The sequence below is a fragment of the Dendropsophus ebraccatus genome, chromosome 11 (assembly GCF_027789765.1).
Source record: "Dendropsophus ebraccatus isolate aDenEbr1 chromosome 11, aDenEbr1.pat, whole genome shotgun sequence".
Lineage (NCBI taxonomy): Eukaryota > Metazoa > Chordata > Amphibia > Anura > Hylidae > Dendropsophus > Dendropsophus ebraccatus.
This window is the reverse complement of record NC_091464.1, coordinates 20489993-20511996: the sequence shown is the minus strand read 5'-3', so window position 1 is coordinate 20511996 and position 22004 is coordinate 20489993. Positions and strand designations below refer to the sequence as shown.

At 42.3% G+C, this 22004-nt stretch overlaps 1 protein-coding gene across 1 annotated transcript in view; it reads left to right on the top strand.

Annotated features, from left to right (window-relative positions):
* The first annotated feature begins 4559 nt into the window (after window positions 1–4559).
* RHOC (ras homolog family member C) overlaps window positions 4560–22004 on the top strand; it is a 41872-nt gene continuing 24427 nt past the window's right edge. Inside the window, exon 1 of the mRNA XM_069944470.1 lies at window positions 4560–4707. The gene's annotated coding sequence lies outside the window, so the exon portion shown is untranslated. The remainder of the gene's footprint in view (window positions 4708–22004) is intronic.

The window sequence follows — 22004 nt, the reverse complement described above, 5'->3', positions numbered from 1 at the left end:
GAGCCGGACAAGGTAAGTTCCTTACAATACCCCCTCCCTTATGAGGGGCCTCAGGACCCTTAGTAACAGGACCTGGTTTAGACGGGTTGTGCAAATGATATTGCCGAATGAGACGTGGTGCATGCATATCCCTACTTGCTACCCAAGTGCGCTCCTCTGGGCCAAATCCTCTCCAATGAACCAGATACTGTAAAGAACTCTGAACTCGGCGAGAATCCAGAATCCTGTCCACCTCATATTCAAGTTCACCCTGAATAATCAAAGGAGCAGGGGGAGCAGACGGTAACACGGGATTAATATATTTCTTTAACAGAGACTTATGGAAGACATAAGTTCCTTACAGGGACAAGGTAAGTTCCTTACAGGGACCTTATACTGGAGCTGTACAGAGGGGCCAAGTATTATATGAGAGCTGTGCAAAGGGGTCTAATACTATATGGGGAACTGCACAGAGGGCCCTAATACAGTACTATATGGGATCTGCACAGAGTGGCCTAACACTATACGGGAGCTGCACAGAGGGTCCTAATACAGTACTATACGGGGTCTGCACAGAGTGGCCTAACACTATACGGGAGCTGCACAGAGGGTCCTAATACAGTACTATATGGGGTCTGCACAGAGTGGCCTAACACTATACGGGAGCTGCACAGAGGGACCTAATACTATGAGGGGGCCCAGTACTATATTAGTTTTTTTATACTTTTGTCATTTTTGACATGAAAATAACATTGCTGCTGTGGAGAACTGTGGGAGCTGAAGGGTGGGGCCCAAGAATGGAGGACCTAAGAAACTAAAGTCCTGGTTACTTATACACCCTTTGGAGCATCCAGTATAATTTCTATTTACACTTTCCCATAGTGCAGTTTACATTACCCCTTGAGTCTTTTGTAAGTGGGCACAGTACATTATATGTATAGCTATATGTCTGTGCTTTTGGCCTGCATTACTGTGCTTCTTATGTGTATGGTCAGGTGAGTGGCCTCACATTGTTTCTTCGTATTTTCAATGACATCTCTCCTTTGATTGTTTGTTATTTGCTTGTGCAATAAATGATATGTACATGTATGACATTGGTAGTGGTGTGGAATTGTTCTGTAGGTACAGCAGGGTGAAATTAGGGTGCAGTCACATGTTTGTGAATACAGTCCATAACAGAATATATGAAATGGACTGGATTCACGAACCTCCCGGCATCATGTATCATTATGATGCCAGGAGTGTCGCATGTGTTTAAAGGGGTTGTTCATCAAATTTTTTTCTCCTTTCAAATAAACTGGTGCCTGTAAGTGCCAGAGTTTGTATACTTCTATTAAAAAGTCTCCAGTCTTAAAGTACTTATCAGTTGCTGTATGTCCTACAGGAAGTGGTGCATTCTTTACAGTCTGACACAGTGCTCTCTGCTGCCACCTCTGTCCATGTAAGGAACTGTCCAGAGCAGTAGCAAATCCCCATAGAAAACCTCTCCTGCTTTCCAGACTGAAATTAATACCACTTTTTTTCAGGACATACAGCAGCTGATATGTCCTGAAAGACTTGAGATTTGTTTTTAATAGAAGTACATTACAAATTTCTGGCACCAGTTGATTTGAAAACAAATTTGGTGACCAACCCTTTAAATCTTCGCAGTACTGTACTGGTACAGTCGCCCAGCAGGGAAGGTGCGGCAGATTGATTGCAACAGTTACAGGCCAGATGAGCGAATATCGAGTCTGAACCCAAGTGTACAGCATTTGGTTACCGGCTGCTGCAGAAGTTGGATGCATCCCTAAGGCTGCCTGGAAAACATGGATACAACCGTATAATACATGCATGTTTTCCAGAACGCTCTAGGGCTGCATCCAAGTTCTTCAGCCACCGATAATCAAATGTCGAGCATTCGGGTTTGGATGGACTGGAGCATGCTGGAGATTTGTTCACTTTCTAACAGCCACCCAGATCCTGCATCATGCTATATCCATCTGTACATTCGGTTAGTTACCAAGAAGTAGCGAGCTGCCAGAAGAAAGTATGACTGCATATACATTGTATACAGGGTTTGTTGTCTGTTACTGTAGTGGCACAGATGCAAATAGTCGCTATATAAACAAGACAGGAAGATTTTAATCTAAGTTACTTTATATTTCAAATTCATTGGCGCAATATACAAATAATTGCCTTTATAGAATAAAACATGTGTGCACTTTATAATCAGCTATAGAATGGGAGTGTGTGTTAGGGCCCTATTCCACGGGACGATTATCGTTCGGATAATTGTTAACGATAAACGATCTCAAACGACCGCTATTGCAAACAACCTGAAATCGTTCACCCAATTAGACGGGAACGATGATCGTTACTTATGATCGTTCTTGCGGTCGTCTTGTCGTCGCTACTGCGAATGACCGAACAACGTCTTATTCCTTGCGAACGAGCAACGATGAAAATAGGTCCAGGTCTTATTAAGCGATCAAAGATTTCTCGTTCGTGGTTTATTCATTAACTGCTATTCAATTAAATGATTATCGCTTAGTTCCGAACGATTTAACGATTATCCGAACGATAATTGTCCCGTGGAATAGGGCCCTTACTGCGGACTATGCCAGTGACATAGGGCCCTATTACACGGGACGATTATCGTGCGAAAAATCGTTATATCGTTCAAATTTAAACGATAATCGTTCTGTGTAATTGCAGGCTACGATCGAAAAATCGTTCGTATGCCGTTGATCGTTGATTTAGATCTGATCCTAAAATTATCGTTAATCCTTCAAGTTCCGCATTTTTTCACTAATCGTTCAGCGTAATTGCATTGTTTATTGTTTGTTGTAAGGAATAAACAATCATAGTAACAATCGCAATAAAAATCATAGTAACGATCGCAATAACGATTATAGTAACGGTTATAACTAATTCGCCCAAACGATCAGCGCTTAGATGGAGAAAAATCGTTAGAAAATCCTTATTGCGATCGTTTTTAAGATCGCTTAAGCCCATCATTCACATAGGGTAAAGGCCGTATCACACGCGCTCATTTGCTCCTCGTTCCCTGCTTGCTGCTGCCGCTATTCCACGCGGCACCAACGAGCAAGTGAGTCCGAGGAGGGCTGGCGAAAGCGGTGGGGGGGCTGCGATTTGCGATCGTTAATCGTTAAAAATCGCTCCGTGTAATAGGACCCTTAATAATGCTGCGTTTACACGGAACGATTATCGTTCGAATTTTCGCAATAATGATCGCATTTGAGTGATAGTCGTTACGTGTAAACACAGCAAACGATCAAGCGACGAGCGAGAAATAGTTCATTTTGATCTTTCAGCATGTTCTTAAATCGGCGTTCGCTAAAAATTCGCAGATCGCTTCGTGTAAACGATCTTAAAAACGATTGTCCATTGTTTTGAGAACATGCTGAAAGACCAAAATGAACGATTTCTCGCTCGTCGCTTGATCGTTTACTGTGTTTACACGGAACAATTATCTTTCAAATGCAATCGTTGTCGCGAAAATTCGAACGATAATCGTTACATGTAAATGTAGCATTACTGCGGACGACATAGGGCCCTATTACACGGACCGATTAATTATTGTGCGAAAAATCGCTATATTGTTCGAACTTAAACGATAATCATTCTGTGTAATTGCAGGCAATGATCGAAAAATCGTTCGTATGTCGTTGATCGTTAATTTAGATCTGAAAATTCCTAAAATTATCGTTAATGATTTGCTGTAATTCCACATTCGTTCACTCGAGTTCCACTTTTTTTCACTAATCGTAAGGAATAAACGATTATCGCAATAACAATCCTAACTAACGACAATCGTTCTGTGTAATACGGTGAACGATTTCAGGTTAACAATCTCGTTTGCGATCGTTTTTTGTAATGCTACATTTACACAGAGCGATAATTGGCCCAATCGATCGTTTAACGATTTTGAAGCAACAATTTGGTTTTTATAACGATCAGCGTTTATACAGAGAAAAATTGTTATTGCGATCGTTTTAAAGATCTTTCACATAGGGTGAATCTTTGAAAGACTGCTTACACGAAGCGATCGGCAAATTTTTAGCCAACGACCAACAACGATTTGAGGACATGCTGAAAGATCAAAATGAACGATTTCTCGCTCGTCGCTTGATCCTTTGCTCTGTTTACGCGGAACGATTATCGCTCAAAAGCCATCGCTATGGCGAAAATTGGAACGATAAAATCGTTCCGTGTAAACGCGGCATAACGGACATCGTTCTGCGTAATATATTGAAAGATTTCAGGTTAACGATAAACAATCTTTTATCGTTAGTCGTTAATCGTAAAAAAACGCTCGGTGTAATAGTAACAGCAGGTAATGCATACATCTCTCTTCTAGCAGCCTGTAGGAGTACATGGGAAGTTGTCTGACTCCAGTGCACAGCAGCAGACATGGAGCCTTTCCAGCCACACACAGGTTAATTAGCTGCATTTTTTTTTTCTCTTTCAGCCTCCTCTCCCACAATCCTTTGACAATGATGTCATGGTGAACCCTGAGGGGGTGGAGGATTTAATTCTTCCTCTAGCACAGCATTGCCCCTCCTTCCTTCAGTGAAGCCTGCAGTCTAGAGAGTAGGGAGTGGGAGCTGCCTGTCACTTCCACTGCTCAGACAGTCAAGCCCAAGACACTGCAGTCCCTGCCTGGGCGAGCACCACAGATCCCAGCCTGCCAGAGGAGCCAAAGCTGCTGGAGGGTTTACTAAGGTGAGGACATCCCAGATCAGGGGGGGTCTGTATGGAGGGGCACCTACCACACCTTTACAGGAGTCTGCACAACACTCATCTGTTAGACATTGCTGCTGTTTACCCTGCTGCTCTTCTCTCTCTCTTCTCTCTCTTCTCTCTCTGCATTTACAGGAAAGTTTTATTCTGCTTTTATACAAGTTTGTGAGTCCTATGAAAAAGGTTCATGGTGGAGTATTAGAATAATGGGATTACACGAGGAGCTGCAGATTGAATGGCTGGTCTGTAGCTGTGTATGGGCTCCCTTAGTATCCACAGGTTATATGGTGTCTGTGGACTCAGGGCTGATCCAGGACATGTATAGAATACAATCAGGATATGTAAATAATACAATATAATACAATCAGGACATGTAAATAATACAATATAATACAATCAGGACATGGAAATAATACAATGTGATACAATATCCATTGCTGAGCTGTAGAAGCAGAGACTGTATATATTTGTAAACATTGAATTATTAATTGATACTTTGTAATGTACATGGAAGTTCTATGTTTCTGAATATCTATCTATAGCAAGGGTAGGGAACCTTGGCTCTCCAGCTGTTGCAAAACTACAACTCCCATCATGCCTGGACAGCCTTCGGCTGTCCAGGCATGATGGGCGTTGTAGTTTTGCAACAGCTGGAGAGCCAAGGTTCCCTACCCCTGATCTATAGTCTCAATTCCTGACATATTTGTCATCCCTCTATTTAACTATTTTTTATTTAAATATTAACTTGCTGTGGTACAAATCTGTGTGTGTGATCCCTGTGACACTTTGCCTGAGCAGCTACTGCTATGGGGATGGTAAGTGACACACACACACACACACACACACACACACACACCCAAGGCTAGTGTATATGTGAAACCAGTTTGCCTTGTGGAGGAGAGGAGGGACAGGAGTGTCCTGTATAGAGGTGGCATCCAGGGTGATGGCAGGGGGGCGGAGAAGTGGGTGGCAAAGCAGTGGGGAAGGAATGAGGGTGTGAGTTGTTCTATAGAGACTTGGGAAGCTCGCTTTCAGTTTCTATGGAAACCATTTTAAATAAGTTTGTCAACCCCAGGCCTCATTATTGTCTATTCTTCCTAAAGGGTTAATGATGCAAAGAGATTTCATTATTAGAAGTGTATGTATGTGTATATATTATATAGATTATTATTATTATTATTATTATTATTATATTATTATTATTATTATATTATTATTATTATAATATTATTATTATTATTATTATTATTATTATTATTATTATTATTATTATTATTATTATTATTATTATTATTATTATTATTATTATTATATTATTATTATTATTATAATATTATTATTATTATTATTATTATTATTATTATTATTATTATTATTATTATTATTATTATTATTTTATTATTATTTTTACTATTTTTATAATTTTATTATTATTTTTATTTTATTATTATTATTATCTTCATTTTTTTTTTTTATTAATTTTTTTTTATTTATTTACCATTACAACAACTTTACTGTGAGATGTATTGTGAACTAATAGTAACCTAAATAATTCAAATTAAAAAATCAACTGAAACCGCCCTCAAAGTGGGTTGCACCCATGAATGGCTATCGGTATTATGAGTGATTATCAGTTTTCGGTAACCAGTCATTACAGCATTAGAAAACAGAGTTGCAGAAGTGCGGTTTTAGCTGCCGGATTTGATTCAGTGGTGCATATCAATGACGCTTCCTCCAGCCTGATGATAGGAGGAGTGGAAAGTTTGTGGAAATCTGCATTCACTTTAAAGAAGAAAGGGTGCAAAGTAGCTATAAAATGCTAATATCATGCACTTGTTTCAGCACGGTTCTGCATTACAAACCCAAAGCAATGTGTAATGCTGTGGGCTGTCGCCATATGGCTCCGTATTCTCTCTTCCATAGTACAAAATGCAATGGAACGTGCTTTGATTCCGTGACACCCCCCCCCCCCCCCTCCATTTTGTGCTTTAGTGTGAAAGCATGGGAAGGTACGGTGTGGGCCCATAGGTTGCAGAGGCTTCCTTATTACAGCCAGCTTATCTATAAAGCCACCATGTGTGTATCCTTCCTGACAGCAGATAAGTCACTGCAGCTACATGTGTTCTATAAGGGCCCTATTACACGGGACGTTATATCATTTGAATGACGTCCTGTGTAATTGCAGGCAAGGATCGAAAAATCATTCATGTGTCGTTGATCGTTCATTTAGATCTGACCCTAACCATCATTTATCCTTCGCTGTAATTCCACATTCTTTTACTAATCGTTCTGTGTAAAGGTCCATTTACACAGAAAGATTATCTGCCAAAGATGTGAAGCCAAAGCCAGGAATGGATTTGAAAAGAGGAGAAATCTCAGGCTTTCCTTTATGACCTGATCTCTGTTTATAGTCTGTTTCTGGCTTTGGCTTCAAATCTTTGGCAGATAATCTGTGTAAATGGACTCTAAACGATCGTAGTAACGATCGCTGTAACAATTGTAATTGATGACTATCGTTCTGTGTAATGGTGCGTTTACACGGAACTATTATCTTTCGGATTTTCGCGATAATGATGGCATTTGAGCGATAATCGGCTCTTTTAAACACAGCGAACGATCAAGCGATGGAACGATAAATCGTTCGTTGTGATCTTTCAACAAGTTCTCAAATTATCGTTGGTCGTTCACTGAAAATTCACAGATCGCATAATGTAAACAGTCTTTCACCGATTCACCCTATGTGTGAGATAGGCTTAAAGGGGTAGTTCACCCCCAAAAAATTTCTTTCAAATCAACTGCTGCCATGAAGTGCCAGAGATTTGTAATTTACTTCTATTTAAAAAATCTCAAGCCTTCCAGTACTTATCAGATGCTGTATGCCCAGCAGCAAGTTGTATTATTTCCAGTCTGGAGAGCAGGAGAGGTTTTCTATGGGGATTCGCTGCTGCTCTGGACAGTTCCTGACATGGACAGAGGAGGCAACAGAGAGCACTGTGTCAGACAGGAAAGTAAATACCACTTCCTGTTGGACACACAGCAGCTGATAAGTACTGGAAGACTTAAGATTTTTTAATAGAAGTCAATTACAAATCTCTGGCACTTTATGGCACCAGTTGATTTGAAAGAATTTTTTTTTGGGTGAACTACCCCTTTAAGCGATCTTAAAACAATCGCAATAACTATTTTTCCAAACGATATATCGTTCTGTCTAAATGCTGATAGTTATAAAAAAAACACACATCATTACTTCGAAATCGTTAATCATTCGATTGGGCGAATTATCGTTCCGTGTAAACGCAGCATTATATGTTGAACGATTTCAGGTTAACGATAAACAATCTTGTTTGCCACCGCTAATCACTAAAAATCCCTTCGTCTAATAGGACACTTTCATATTGAAACCGCAGTCCCACATGCTATGAGACCTCAGCCTCTGTCTTTACATTGTAGATGTGGGCTTTTTGTCACTGATAGGAAAGTTTCACTTTGCAAAGTTTATTTAAAGGTAATTTTCTAAAATAATTGCTGCGATTGTCGCTGTACTCCAGTTCTTTCTGAGGAACCAGGATATGTAAAATTTTCCCATGTGTCATGTCCTGTGTCATGGCTGATCTGTTCAAGTGGAGGTTTAGGACAACCTACATAAACTGCTGGAGAATGTGATTTATGTGCCTTATTGAAGAAATGGTGGCCTTTATGCATATGGAAATTCTGCAGGATGAATGATACACCATGGTACCAATTAATGCAGGCAAATGACCAAGATGGTAGTCATCAACATGAGCAATAGCAATAATTATCTCCACCGTCAGTGTAAATCCAGTCGGCTTATGCATAAAGGCCACTGTTTCCACTAGATCCAGCTTTTCCAGTTATTTCCCTACAAGAGCAACTTATTAATAGATGACACAAGTGAAAACTGAGAGTAAAAATATTTTGAGGACAATGGTCTGTGTTGACATTGGTACATGAGCATAACTTAAAGGGGTACTCCAGGCAATAGGCTTTATTAAAAATTTGCCTGTGGATGGTTTGATTGAAAATAATAAAGCATACTTACCTTCCTGGCTCCTGTGCTGCCAATATATTAATGCTCCATCACTCTTTGTTTCTGGATTCTGGGGCTGTGATGTTGCAGGCCCGCCAAGCCAACCAGCAACTGAGATGGGACACTGCAGCAGCTGCTGATTGGCTGAGGGGGCCTTTAGCATCACTGCCTCAGAGCGGTGGGACAGAGCAGTAAGATAGTGGTGGCATGGGAACCAGGGAGGTAGGTGTGCTTTATTATTTTCAAACAACCCATCCCCAGGCATATCTCTAAAAAAGCTCTTGCCTGGTGTAACCCTTTAAAAGGGTATTTTTAACTCTTGCTCTAGACAGTTTTTCCTCTTTATTTATTTACATGGGGGGATATAGGGATTATTTGTGTATTGAACTATATTTGTTTTTATTTGTGTGTAAACATTTTTTGCTTTATTTTACTATCCCACCTTGGGGACTCTCCGATTACCTGATAACATGCATAATACATTGCAGTGTTGATCAGCACTGTCATAGGCATTGCTGATGAGGCTCAGCCTCTTCAGCCACCGTAGTATCTATAGGGTTTACTGCCATGATCCAAGCCTGGCTTGGGTCTCGTCCGTTACGGCAGATGCCCGGCTATCAGCAGCAGCTGGGACACTCTCTGCAGCCTCTGCGCCGTTTCATCCAATCACATAACTGTACCTTTATAACCGCAAAAATGGAGTACAGTTAGGTCCTTGCTCCTGAACGAATTAACTACCTTTGGTCATTAACCTTATTTGCACCAAACAGATTCACTTTAATCTGTTTTTTTTGGTGTTGTTCTTACACTATGCTGCCACCTTTGTAGCTGTCAATAACTGTCCAGAGCAGCAGCAAATCCCCATACCTCTCCTGCTCTGGACAATTCCTGACATGGACAGAGGTGGCAGCAGAGAGCCCTGTGTCAGACCAGAAAGAATCCACCACTTTCTGCAGGACATACAGCAGCTTATAAGTACTGTTTTTGTTTTATATTTATATAAATAGAAGTAATTTCTGGCACCAGTTGGTTTTAAAACATTTTTTTTTCTCCAGAGTACCCCTGTAAGTGCTGGGGGTGGTATTCCTACATCGTTGCCTCAGATGTAACGTTTATTCCACAATTAAACTTGCTCACATGTGTTCCTGTCAGACTTAGCACTAATTAAAATTTGCATCACTTAGTAGCTGACGCTCTCAAACAAAAGACTTGAGTAATTGGGTCTCTGAGGAGCAGCATGTAGTTGTTATGATCGTCCATTAACATCTCTGCGTTTTCTTCGGCTCTCTACCATCTTATTTTCTGTTCTTGAAAATGTCATGTGACTCTTGGTTTTTTAGTGTAAGCCTTGAACTCTTCCTGTGTTCAGGCATCGTGGCTAAAGTGGCTTTTACAAAGTTTACCACAAATAGTCAATGTTTTCTTGTTTATTCACTTATAATAGTGTATATAGCACAGGCTGCCCCCCCCCCCCCCATTTATTGCGTTTATTTTGGTACCAGCATCAGTTCTCATAGCTTAGTACATGCAGCTTACCCATCGTCTTGAGACTGCACATCGGTGGCAATATATCTGGATACCTTCAAAAAGTTATTCTGGCGTATACAGCGGCATAGCCATAGACTTTAACGGCTCACATGTAGTCGTCTTCTTGTGACATAAACATTTTAGTTGTAGCGCACAAAAGCGTAGTCTGTCACACCTACAAGTAGAACACATACCAACATACAGAAGACCAAACTTGGTTGCTAGTGCACTGTTTGGCCTATTAAAGGGGTACTCCAGCAAAAATCTTTTTCTTTCATATCAGCTGGCGTCAGAAAGTTATATACACATTTGTAATTTACTTCTATTTAAAAATCTCCAGTCTTCCAGTACTTATCGGCTGCTGTATGTCCTGCAGGAAGTGGTGGATTCTTTCCAGTGTGACAGTGCTCTCTGCTGCCACCTCTGTCCAAAACAGGAACTGTCCAAAGCAGGAGAGGTTTTCTATGGGGATTTGCTCTGGTCAGTTCCTGATATGGACAGAGGTGGCAGCAGAGAGCGCTGTGTCAGACTGGAAACAATACACCACTTCCTGCAGGACATACAGTAACTGATAAGTATTGGAAGACTGGAGATTTTTTTTTTTTAAAGAAGTAAGTTACAACTCTATATAACTTTCTGAAACCAGTTGATTTGAAAGAAAAGATTTTCACTGGCGTATTCCTTTAAAGCCATGCATGCACGCCACTGATGTCAACAGTGACGGCAAAGGCAGGAGGCACACGACCTGTGACATCAGTAGCACATGCACAGACCATAAAGATGGCAGGATCATGCAGGAGGCCGGGCAGCTCTAAATATTCATAAAGGAGGAAGGAGTGGTGAAGAGTGCAGCACGAGTGCTTGGCCACAACTCCTCTTTGACTCTTGGTTACAGTTGAAAAATGGATTTTGTACAGGACCAACTCTGACAGAATGTCTAAAAGCAACCTGCTAACTGATGTAATACCACCTTCAGCACACGGTCACCGCCTCGGGTGGGGTCCAGGTGCTGACAGATTCATGCCAATTTTTAGTAAATCTGCACGCTGACATGGTTTTCCGCCATATGACAGCCAGCAGCCCCGTGGAAGCTAGGTGTGTCTCTGCCCTAGAGATTTCAATCTAAATTCTTATTGGTAGATGTAACTTTTAAAGAGAGTTGTGCAGGTTGATGGTTTACTTGTCAGGGAGATGAGGTACAGGCGGTTTATCTGGTTCCTCTAGACTTGTGGAGCAGAACTCTCTTCCTCTTGGACACACCTTTTACTCCACGAATAATAAAATATTCTTTGGGGGTCACCACTAGATCACCACCGGATCACAGCTTGATCATATGACCCAGTGTATCAGATAGAAATTAGGATTTTTCATATAGAATGTGAAAGAAAATAAAGAGCCACTCTTAAGAAATGGTGTAGTAAGCGTATAACTTTTTGTGAATGGTCTTTACTTGGTTTTGGATAAAGAGTGAATGTATCATGGGGAAAATAAGTATTTGATACACTGCCGATTTTGTTTTCCCACCTACAAAGAATGGAGGGTTCTGTAATGCTTATTGTATGTACATGTCAACTGTGAGAGACAATGGGGGGGGGGGGAAGAAGAATCTTAAGGGGTTATCCAGAGAGCAAAAAAAAGCTCCTACATCTTCTCTCCGGAACTCCACTTCCCTCCTCTGCCCATCCGTGCTGATAACGTGCACAGACGTGAGGGGGAATGGAGAATGTTACCGGCGCTGCTGGCACCACGCCCCAATGCAATGTCCAATAGCTTGCCGATGTCCCCGCTATTGGTCATTGTCCGTAACCTGCCCCCACTTGTTTGTTATCAGCACAGATAGGCAGAGGGAGGAAATGGAGTGCCGGAAAGCAGAAGAGGTAGGACCTTTTCTGCTGTCCTAATATCCGCCTTAATAATTGATACAGAAACCTTTGTTTGCAATTAGAGAGGTCAGACATTTCCTGTAGTAGTTCACCAAGTTTGCACACACTACAGCAGGGTTTTTGCCCCAGATCTCCCCAGATTTCCAGATCTTTCAGGTTTAGCAGCTTTTAATGGGCAATGTTGCGTTTCGACAGATATTCTAATGAGTTCAGGTCTAATGACAGGTTATTCCAATCCTGAACATTGGTCATGCTGGGAGATTAAGCACGACCAATCTTCAATGCTCTTACTAAAGGAAGGTGGCTGTTGGATAATAGGAGCATGTTTCTCAATGCCATTTTTTTTTTTTTTCTTTTTTTTTTTTTTTTTTTTTTTTTTTTTTAGAATCATCCTTGCTTAAGGAGGTGATACTTCACATGGAGCCCAGACTGAGGACAACTGTCAATCTTCCTCTGTCTTCCATTTTTTTAATAATTTTGTGAACAGTTGCCTTCTCACCAAGCTACTTGCCTCGTATCCTGTAGCCCATCTCAGCCTTGTGCAGGTCTACAATTTTGTTCCTGGTGTCCTTAGACAGCTCTTTGGTCTTGACCATGGTGGAGCGTTTTTTTTAAACATGTAACTGGTTCAACCAGGTTATGTTAATACAGTACAGGTAATAAGGGCAGTGTAGGAGGAGCTTCTTAAAGAAAAACTAACAGGTTTGTGGGAGACAGAACTCTTGCTGGTTGGTCAGTGATCACAGTTGAAGTGTACCAGTAATAATTACAGACCTCTCTGTTCTTGGTGGGTGGGAAAACTTGCAAAATCGTCAGTGTATCAAATACTTATTGTCCCCACTGTATTTGTTGTATACAGTATATATTGTAGTCTTACTTGACATCATTGGGTTTGCCAACTACAATGGATTTTCATTTGGAGTTTTTGTGTTAGATTGATCGCTCTTAAAAGTATTCAAAGTAGTACAATGAATTATACAATTGTACAGGAATAATGTTGTCATCTTAATTTATATTTACTCATATTAAAAGACACTTGTAATAAATTTGTGATGCAATATCTAATCCTAACACCAACTAGTAAAGCCTATTCGGGCACTCTGTCTAAACATGGGTTCTTGGGAACAAGAAATATGGTCAGTCAAGGCTCATCTTTTACAAGGAACTAAAAAAAGAAGGTTCCCTGGATTCCAGACGAGTGCCATCAAGCATCGTTGCTGCAACCAGGATAGGTACATACGATCCTTCCCTTAAAGGGGTAGTACACCCACATTTTTTTTTCTTTTAATTCAACCGGTGGCAGAAAGTGCCAAAGTTTTGTAATTTACTTAAATTAAAAAAGTCTCAAGTCTTCCAGTACTTATGAGCAGCTGTATGTCCTGAAGGAAGTAGTGTATTATTTCCATTCTGTAGAGCAGGAGAGGTTTTCTATGAGGATTTGCTTCTGCTCTGGACAGTTCCTGATAGTTTCTGATGAAGCGCGCATGAGCGCGAAATGGCCATCATGTCTATGATTTATATGTGAAGTGGTTTGGCGTCTGCTGAACAGTGACGTGTGTCACCGAAGGTTTTACTATATGTTGAACTAAAGACTCATTGCAATATTCCGGTGAGTGCCCTCAGCTTTTTACTGAACTTGTAGCAGTTCCTGACATAGACAGGAGAGGAGAGTATTGTGTCAGACCGGAAAAAATACACCACTTCCTGCAAGACATACAGCAGCTGATAAGTATGAAAAGACGAGATTTTTTTAACAGAAGTAAATTACAAATTTCTGGCACCAGTTGATTTGAAATAATTTTGTATTTTTATGAACTATCCCTTTAAGTGAAGAAAAGCCTATATACAACCTGGGGAAACTGAACATCTTTTAAAGCTTAACGTTGCACGCTAGAAAGCCTATTCTTTGGTGGCACACAATATCCACGTACCTAGTATTCGTCTAAACCCTGCGGAATGTATGTAAAAAGTAGAAAATCCATTGGAAATATTTGCAATCCTCTTTACAGGGAGGTCAGGAAGAGTTCATCCTAAACTCTGACTATACCATGAGATTTGGGTTTGCCAGGATTGTGAACTCCATGAAATGACTATTGGCGTTACAGAAGGAATGTGTGATTGATGTGTGACAGTGCTCCAGCGACTGATACAGTAGTTCACACATGGTTGACCCTCTCTCCACATGTGATCGTTCCTAATACTTTTAGAACCTGACACCATGTTTAGCATGCTGCTGCCTAGGCAGGTGCTGACAGTCCTCCGTTTGTTACAAAACATAAGGTTTTAACTGGAAACAATTTAATTGAGTCCATGAATGAAAGAAAGATGGGAAATATTTTGACAGAAACCTGCAATGATTACATTCGCGGACTGTAATTTGAAGCGAGCGGTAAATTAGGATCTCTGCTGTGCCGCTGCAGGCATGTGTAGATTTTCCTTCTTTCCGAGGCGCAATGTGCAGACCTGCCAGTCTATACTTTGGTGAAGGAGGATAGCTGATTGACCTTTGGAGTATTTGTAACTTAAATTAGGTGCATTTAAAGGAGAAGTCCGGCAAAATTTTTTATTAAATTATTTTATTGCCCCCCAAAAGTTATACAAACCCCCAATATACACTTATTATGGGAAATGAATATAAAGTGCTTTTTTTCCCTGCACTTACTACTGCATCAGGGCTTCACTTCCTGGATAACATGGTGATGTCACTTCCTGGATAACATGGTGATGTCACGACCCGACTCCCAGAGCTGTGTGGGCTGTGGCTGCTGGAGAGGATGATGGCAGAGGGACACAGGGCACTTTAGGAACACTGAGCATCCCTCCGCCATCATCCTCTCCAGCAGCCACAGCCTGCACAGCTCTGGGAGTCTGGTCGTGACATCACTATTTTATCCAGGAAGTGAAGCCTTGATGCAGTAGTAAGTGCAGGGAAAAAAGCACTTTATAAGCATTTCCTGTAATAAGTGTATATTGGTAATTTGTATAACTTTTGGGGGGCAATACAATACCTTATTAAAAATGTTCGCTGGACTTCTCCTTTAAAAAAAAAAAAAAAAAAATCACAGTTGTAAAATACTGAGTTCATTTGACCTCATTCACATGGCTGTATTATCGCTCCACATTGTAGGTAGTCATATTATGGTACTTTTACTCTTCTTTAAAGGGGTTGTCCAGCGAAATCTTTTTCTTTCAAATCAACAGGTGTCAGAAAGTTATATACATTTGTAATGTACTTCTATTTAAAAGTCTCAAGTCTTCCCATACTTATCAGCTGCTGTATGCCCTGCAGGAAGTGTTGTTTTATTTTCATTATGACACAGTGCTCTCTGCTGACATCTCTGGCCGAGACAGGAACTGTCCAGAGCAGGAGAGGTTTTCTATGAGGATTCCCATAGAATAGTTCTTGTCTTGGCCAGAGATGGCAGCAGCTTATCAAAGCACCATACGGCAGCAATTTGACTGCCCAAGGCTGTGAAATTTTGCAATCTGGTCAGATTTCCCAAAAGATAAAAATAAAAAAATGTTTTGTATTTTTCCATACGACTGTAATCATCTGCTCTTAGTCAAATCGTGAAGGTGACTCACAAATTTAAGCTAGTGCGAGATGTTTCCATAACAACCAACAAGCCCTTCCAAGACCATTTCACTCCATTCTTTTTATCCAGGTACTGTTGTAAGCTCTATTGTAAAATTTTATCATAATCTTTTGTCTGTTTCATAGGGAAAATACTAGAGATGAGCAAACTTGACATAGGTTCATCAGAACCCGAACTCTCTGGTTTTGATTACCATTGGCTGAAGAAGTTGGATGCAGCTCTAGGGACTCCTGGAAAATATAGATACAGCCTATGGTTACATCCATGTTTTCCAGGCAGCCTTAGGGCTGCATCCAACTTCTTCAGCCACTGGTAACCATATTCAGAGAGTGCAGGTTTGGATGTACTTGAAATTTGCTCATCTCTAGAAAATAACATTGTGGTGTATTTTTTATGAACTGTTCAAGACTAAATGTTGGTATAAAGAGGTGTCCGCCTGCTCCCGCCTCTCTCTCTGTGGGGATTTCAGTTGTAATGACTGGATTCCCCTGCGCTGCTTACCCCCTTCACCACTCACTTTTAGCTGCCGGCTTCCTCTTCCCCCTCCGTCTCTTCCACCAGCCTGCAGCAGCTCTCTGCAGCACCCTTCTCTAGGCCACAGATGGCCCTCCGCATCACTAGTCTGTCAGCCATCAGCTCCTGCTTCTTTCTGCAGACTCCCCACATCATGGTGATCACCCCCGCTGGCCTGCCCCAGCTCTAGGCACCCCTCTCCAGGCTCTTAAGCTGTCAACCAGCCGCTGATCCAGCGCCAAATTTAAATCGGCCGGCAAACGGTTTAGGAGCCTGGGGAGGGGTGCCGAATCTGGGGCAGGATGGTGTGGGTAATCCCCGTGGCATGGGGAGTCATCAGAGGCAGCAGGAAGAAGTGGGAGCCAGCGGCTGACAGACTAGTGATTCGGGGGCCGCCGAGATTGGAGCACAGGCACCTGTGGCCTAGAGAAGGGTGCTGGGAGCTGCTGCAGGCCGGCAAAGGAGTCACTGGCGGTGGGGAGAGCCGTGAACTGCCGGCGGCTGCCATTTGGGTGGTGTGGGAGGCCGGCAGTGCAGGGGCTTTCCTTCATTATGACTGGAATCCCCACTTTCTGTTCCCCACAGCAGAGAGAGAGGCATGAGCGAGGCAGCTGTTTAAACTTGGGAACACCCTGTAAAGAAGCGGGGATTCCCATCATTATGACTGGAATCCCTGCTCCTGTAACCTTGGTATTGCCAAACACCTCAATAATTGTCAGCTGAACAAGAGCTCATCTGACAGTTATCTCCCTTGATTTTGTTTCGAATACTGAAAAAAACTTCAGGGGGAAAGTTTGTTTGAATTCTGCAGTCTATGAAGGTTTAAAGCTACTATTGTCTAAGAGCAATGGCATAGCAACCATGAAGGCAGACCACGCAATTGCTATGGGGCCTGTGGGGCAGGGAGGCCTGGGCCTCAATCAGCAAAACACGTGGTCTGCCTTCCAAGGTAGTAGTGAGAGTGCACTTTTGACCACCTGCACCTCCAACCTTTACCATCCCCGGGTCAGTGACGGGTTACACCGGCAGCAGCGGCCACCTGCCACTGCTACCTGCACCTCAAATCTGCAACATTCCCCCCCCCCCCCCCCACCCTGTCTGTGCAGACGGTCGGCCTGCACCACCTGTCCACACCCCGACAATGACAGGGCACCGTTGGGGCTGGGTGTACTGGGTTCATGGGGCCCTGTACAGTTTCTTGCTATTGGGCCCCATGAATCCTAGCTATGCCCCTGTCTAAGAGTCCAAAAAAATAAATAAAAAAAGTAAGGAAAGAAAAGACGCCTAGCTGTATGTTATAATGCCTTGCCCAGTGTGCTACCTGTAATAAAATTCAAAATATCCTTTTTCTGCATCAGTTTTCACTGAAAAGAATATCCTGTACATGACATTACATTACAAGTATTTCCAGCTTGTTAGCTTCTTATATTTTATCCACATGTAAAGTTTTTTTTTGCTTCTCCATGCAGTAAAAGACACCTAAGGTCAGGGCCGTTTTTACTCTTGTGCACACTTTAGTTAGTCTCTAATTTAGGTATATACTATCTGTGCTGGGCGGTTAAAATAAATCGGATTGAAGGTTTACTTTGATGTGTTGGACAATTACATGGTTCTGCAAGGGTAAAGAAAGACATGTGGGCCTCATTCACTGTGGTTGGTAAATACTTACTTTGGCTTGGCAGCGCTCCAGTTATGTAAATCCAACCATTGCGACATTTTATGTACGTGCTACGAATGTAAGCCATGAATTACTCTTGCCTAGGCTAAACTCTGATTCAACTAGGACTATCACTCTGTACGATATTACATATACATATTTATTTTTCATAACTTTTCTGTTTTTTCTCTTTTGTAATTGCATTTAGTTAACATATTCATCTTAATAATATTTAGGGCAGGGAGGTCTCAAACATGCGGCTCTTGACTCTTCAACCACTTGTACCGTCAGCTGCTTTTAATCCAAGATCTGTCCTGGGGTCGACCGGCAGGTGATGGTTATTGTCCTAACAAAATACTTTTAAACTTGCAGCCCTGTGTAAAATTTTCCCAGTCCTCATCACCATTAGGAACGCCCCTTTGCAGGAGTTCTCCTAATCATCACCTGTTTAAACACTGCACATGGGCTGGATCATTAAGACACATGTGCAGTGTTCAGACAAATGATTATTAGGAGAAATCCTGCCCAGGGGTGGGTACTCTAGGCCGCATTATTTTGACACAGGGCTGCAAGTTTAAAAGTTGTTTTTTAGGACAATAACTTCATCACCTGCCGAACGGACCCCAGGACAGATCTTGGATTAAAAGCAGCTATCTGACAGTATGAACGGTTTGGGGGGGGGGGGCAGATTGTGGGTACAGGGTTGCTTTAAAGGGAAACTGTCACCCCCCCGTGCCGGGGTGACAGGCTCCCGACCCCCCGTTAGAGCCCCATATACTTGCCTAATCCCACCGGGTCCCGCTTCTGGAGGTGGTCGGGTGACGGAGATCTCAGCCGCTGCAGCCCGGCGCGCGCGCTGAGAGATGAGTCCAACACCCATAGAGAATGACAGGAGAGTCCAGCGCTCCGTTATTCTCTATGCTCATTTCTTTAATTCTTGCCAATGATCAGTGTTGCTTCAATTAAGCTGTTTCTTGTCTGGAGGAGGTGGCCTGTTTAGGGATGCTGCTGCTTTCTAATACCAATGGATATAAGCACCCATAGTACACTTGTGTAAGGCCAGTCTCCAGTGGCCCTTCTGGCCAATACCAACACATTGGCTGAGATGGGTATGGGATCTGCATCTATCAGACATTTATGCCATAGGCTTCTGAGGTGGGGAAACCCCCTGCCATTACTATAATGTCTTTGACTAGTAGTTTTTTGTTCTTGTTTATAATAAAGTGAGATGGGAATTGATGTGGCTCTAACATGGCTCCTTAAACAGGTTGTCCAGCGAAAATCTTTTTCTTTCAAATTAACTGGTGTCAAAAAGTTATAAAGATTTGTAATTTGCTTCTATTAAAAATCTCAAGTCTTTCCATACTTATTAGCTGCTGTATGTCTTGCAGGAAATATTGTTTGTTTGTTTTTCAGTCTGACACAGTGCTCTCTGCTGACATCTCTGGCCGAGACAGCAACTGTCCAGGGCAGAAGAGGTTTTCTATGGGGATTCATAGAGAACCGAGACAGAGTTCCTGTCTCGGCCAGAGATGTCAGCAGAGAGCACTGTGTCAGACTGGAAAGAGTACACCACCTTCTGTAGGACATACAGCAGTTGATAAGTATGGGAAGACTTGAGATTTTTTAATAGAAGTAAATTACAAATCTATATAACTTTATCAGTTGATTTGAAAGAAAGATTTTCGCTGGACAACCCCTTTTAAGGTTTTCATATGAACACGTAGGCCCATAAAAAAACACTTTGATACACTACCACCTTCATGTTTCTTTCAGGGTACTGTTAAAGTACGTTGATTTTTTTAAAAATTTGTCAGCCGGCAGGGGGGAAATGAACAATCACTACGTACCTCTCCCTGTGCTTTTGAATCCCTGGCTTGCCACTCCATGACCCCAACAGGCTTCTGGGATCTCCTTCAGCTGGAACGTCACGACACAAGTCATAACATTGGATCTCGGAGGAGAAAATGATTCCGGTGGGGGTCCCGGAGCCTGTGACATGGTGCTTTGCGGAAACGGGGAGAGGTAAGTAGTGGTTGTTATGTTGCCGCCCCCCACAGACCCCCGCCAGCTGATACATTTTAAAAATAGCCAGACTTCACCTTTAACAAAGCACAAATGTTCAATAAATGATCCGCCTAGGCAGCAGTGTACTTCCATCACCAGAGCATTGCTTTTTGCTCCTTGGAAGAGGGCAGCACCCTTCACTGAAAAGAGGGACACACCTTGACTTTCAGTAAAGCTGCTCCTACACCCACCAGGTAACCAAAATAGCATTGGTACAACTATCTGACCTACATTCTCCGGTGCACAAAGCATGCATTCTTAATTCCTAATTCAAGCTGCTACATGTAAACACTTTGTATTTGGAGCTTAGGCGGCTTCCTATAACCCTCCCGTCTCGGTGTTTACAAAAGGGAACAAATGAACTAAAAGGCCAAACTAAGGGCCAAACACAACAGATTTCTGATTTCGTTTCCGCCCCCCTAATCTGTGGAAACACAGTTCCGTGTGAGTGGATGGGAGTTTTGAAAACGTATTCATATATCCCATAAAAAGGGGGGGAAAAAATTGCATGGAAATGAGAGCGTGCTGCGGATTTTCAGATCTGTATCATGCTGTCAGGGATTTCATCTCTTTGGTGCATGGCTAGGTAGGTAATTTTCCAGTGTTCATAGGGATGTAAGAGGGGCATTGACACAGGGCAGTTTCTAGGTCTTTTTGGCAACAGGGCGACTCTTGATAAAAACGCCCCCCCCCCCCCCCCCCCTTCAGTCCTGGGGAAGAAAGGAGGGCTATTATCAAGATTCGGGTTAATAGGAAGAAGCAGTGTGTGTATTATGAAATAGAGCAGTTCCGCACCCCTGACAAATAATGTTCTCCTGAATAGAAAAACATCATTCAGTGACTCACAGGTGAAGTCTTCCTTGATCTGAGGCGTCACTTTCGTTTTCCTCTCCTTCTGGCCTGGACCTCCATGATGATTTCTTGCAGTTAGTATTCGTCTCTTCAGAACCTGCGAGACAAACATCTCAATCTTTGCACTTCTTCAGCAACTTTCTTCCCTTTTCCCACTTATAGGGTCTCAAAATGTAATTGTGCTGTTTGGTGCAGTAAAGTCAGTAGGTATGCGAGTTACCCTTTGTATGCTGTGCCACCATATAGAAGTAATGCCCCCCTGCACTCCCCCCATATGTCCCCCTGCACTTCCTATATAGTAATAATGTCCCCTGCATTGCCCCTATATACTAGCAATGTCCCCCAGCATTGTCTCCCTATAGTAGTAATGTCCCCTGCATTGTCTCCATATAGTAGTAATGTCCCCCAGCATTGTCTCCCTATAGTAGTAATGTCCCCTGCATTGTCTCCATATAGTAGTAATGTCCCCCAGCATTGTCTCCCTATAGTAGTAATGTCCCCTGCATTGTCTCCATATAGTAGTAATGTCCCCCAGCATTGTCTCCATATAGTAGTAATGTCCCCCTGCGTTGTCCCCATATAGTAGTAATGTCCCCCAGCATTGTCTCCATATAGTAGTAATGTCCCCCTGCATTGTCCCATATAGTAGTAATGTCCCCCAGCATTGTCTCCATATAGTAGTAATGTCCCCTGCATTGTCTCCATATAGTAGTAATGTCCCCTGCATTGTCTCCATATAGTAGTAATGTCCCCCAGCATTGTCTCCATATAGTAGTAATGTCCCCCTGCATTGTCCCATATAGTAGTAATGTCCCCCAGCATTGTCTCCATATAGTAGTAATGTCCCCCTGCATTGTCTCCATATAATGGTAATGTCCCCCAGCATTGTCTCCATATAATGGTAATGTCCCCCAGCATTGTCTCCATATAGTAGTAATGTCCCCCAGCATTGTCTCCATATAGTAGTAATGTCCCCCAGCACTGCCCCATATAGTAGTAATGTCCCCCAGCATTGTCTCCATATAGTAGTAATGTCCCCCAGCATTGTCTCCATATAGTAGTAATGTCCCCCAGCATTGTCCCATATAGTAGTAATGTCCCCCAGCATTGTCCCCATATAGTAGTAATGTCCCCCA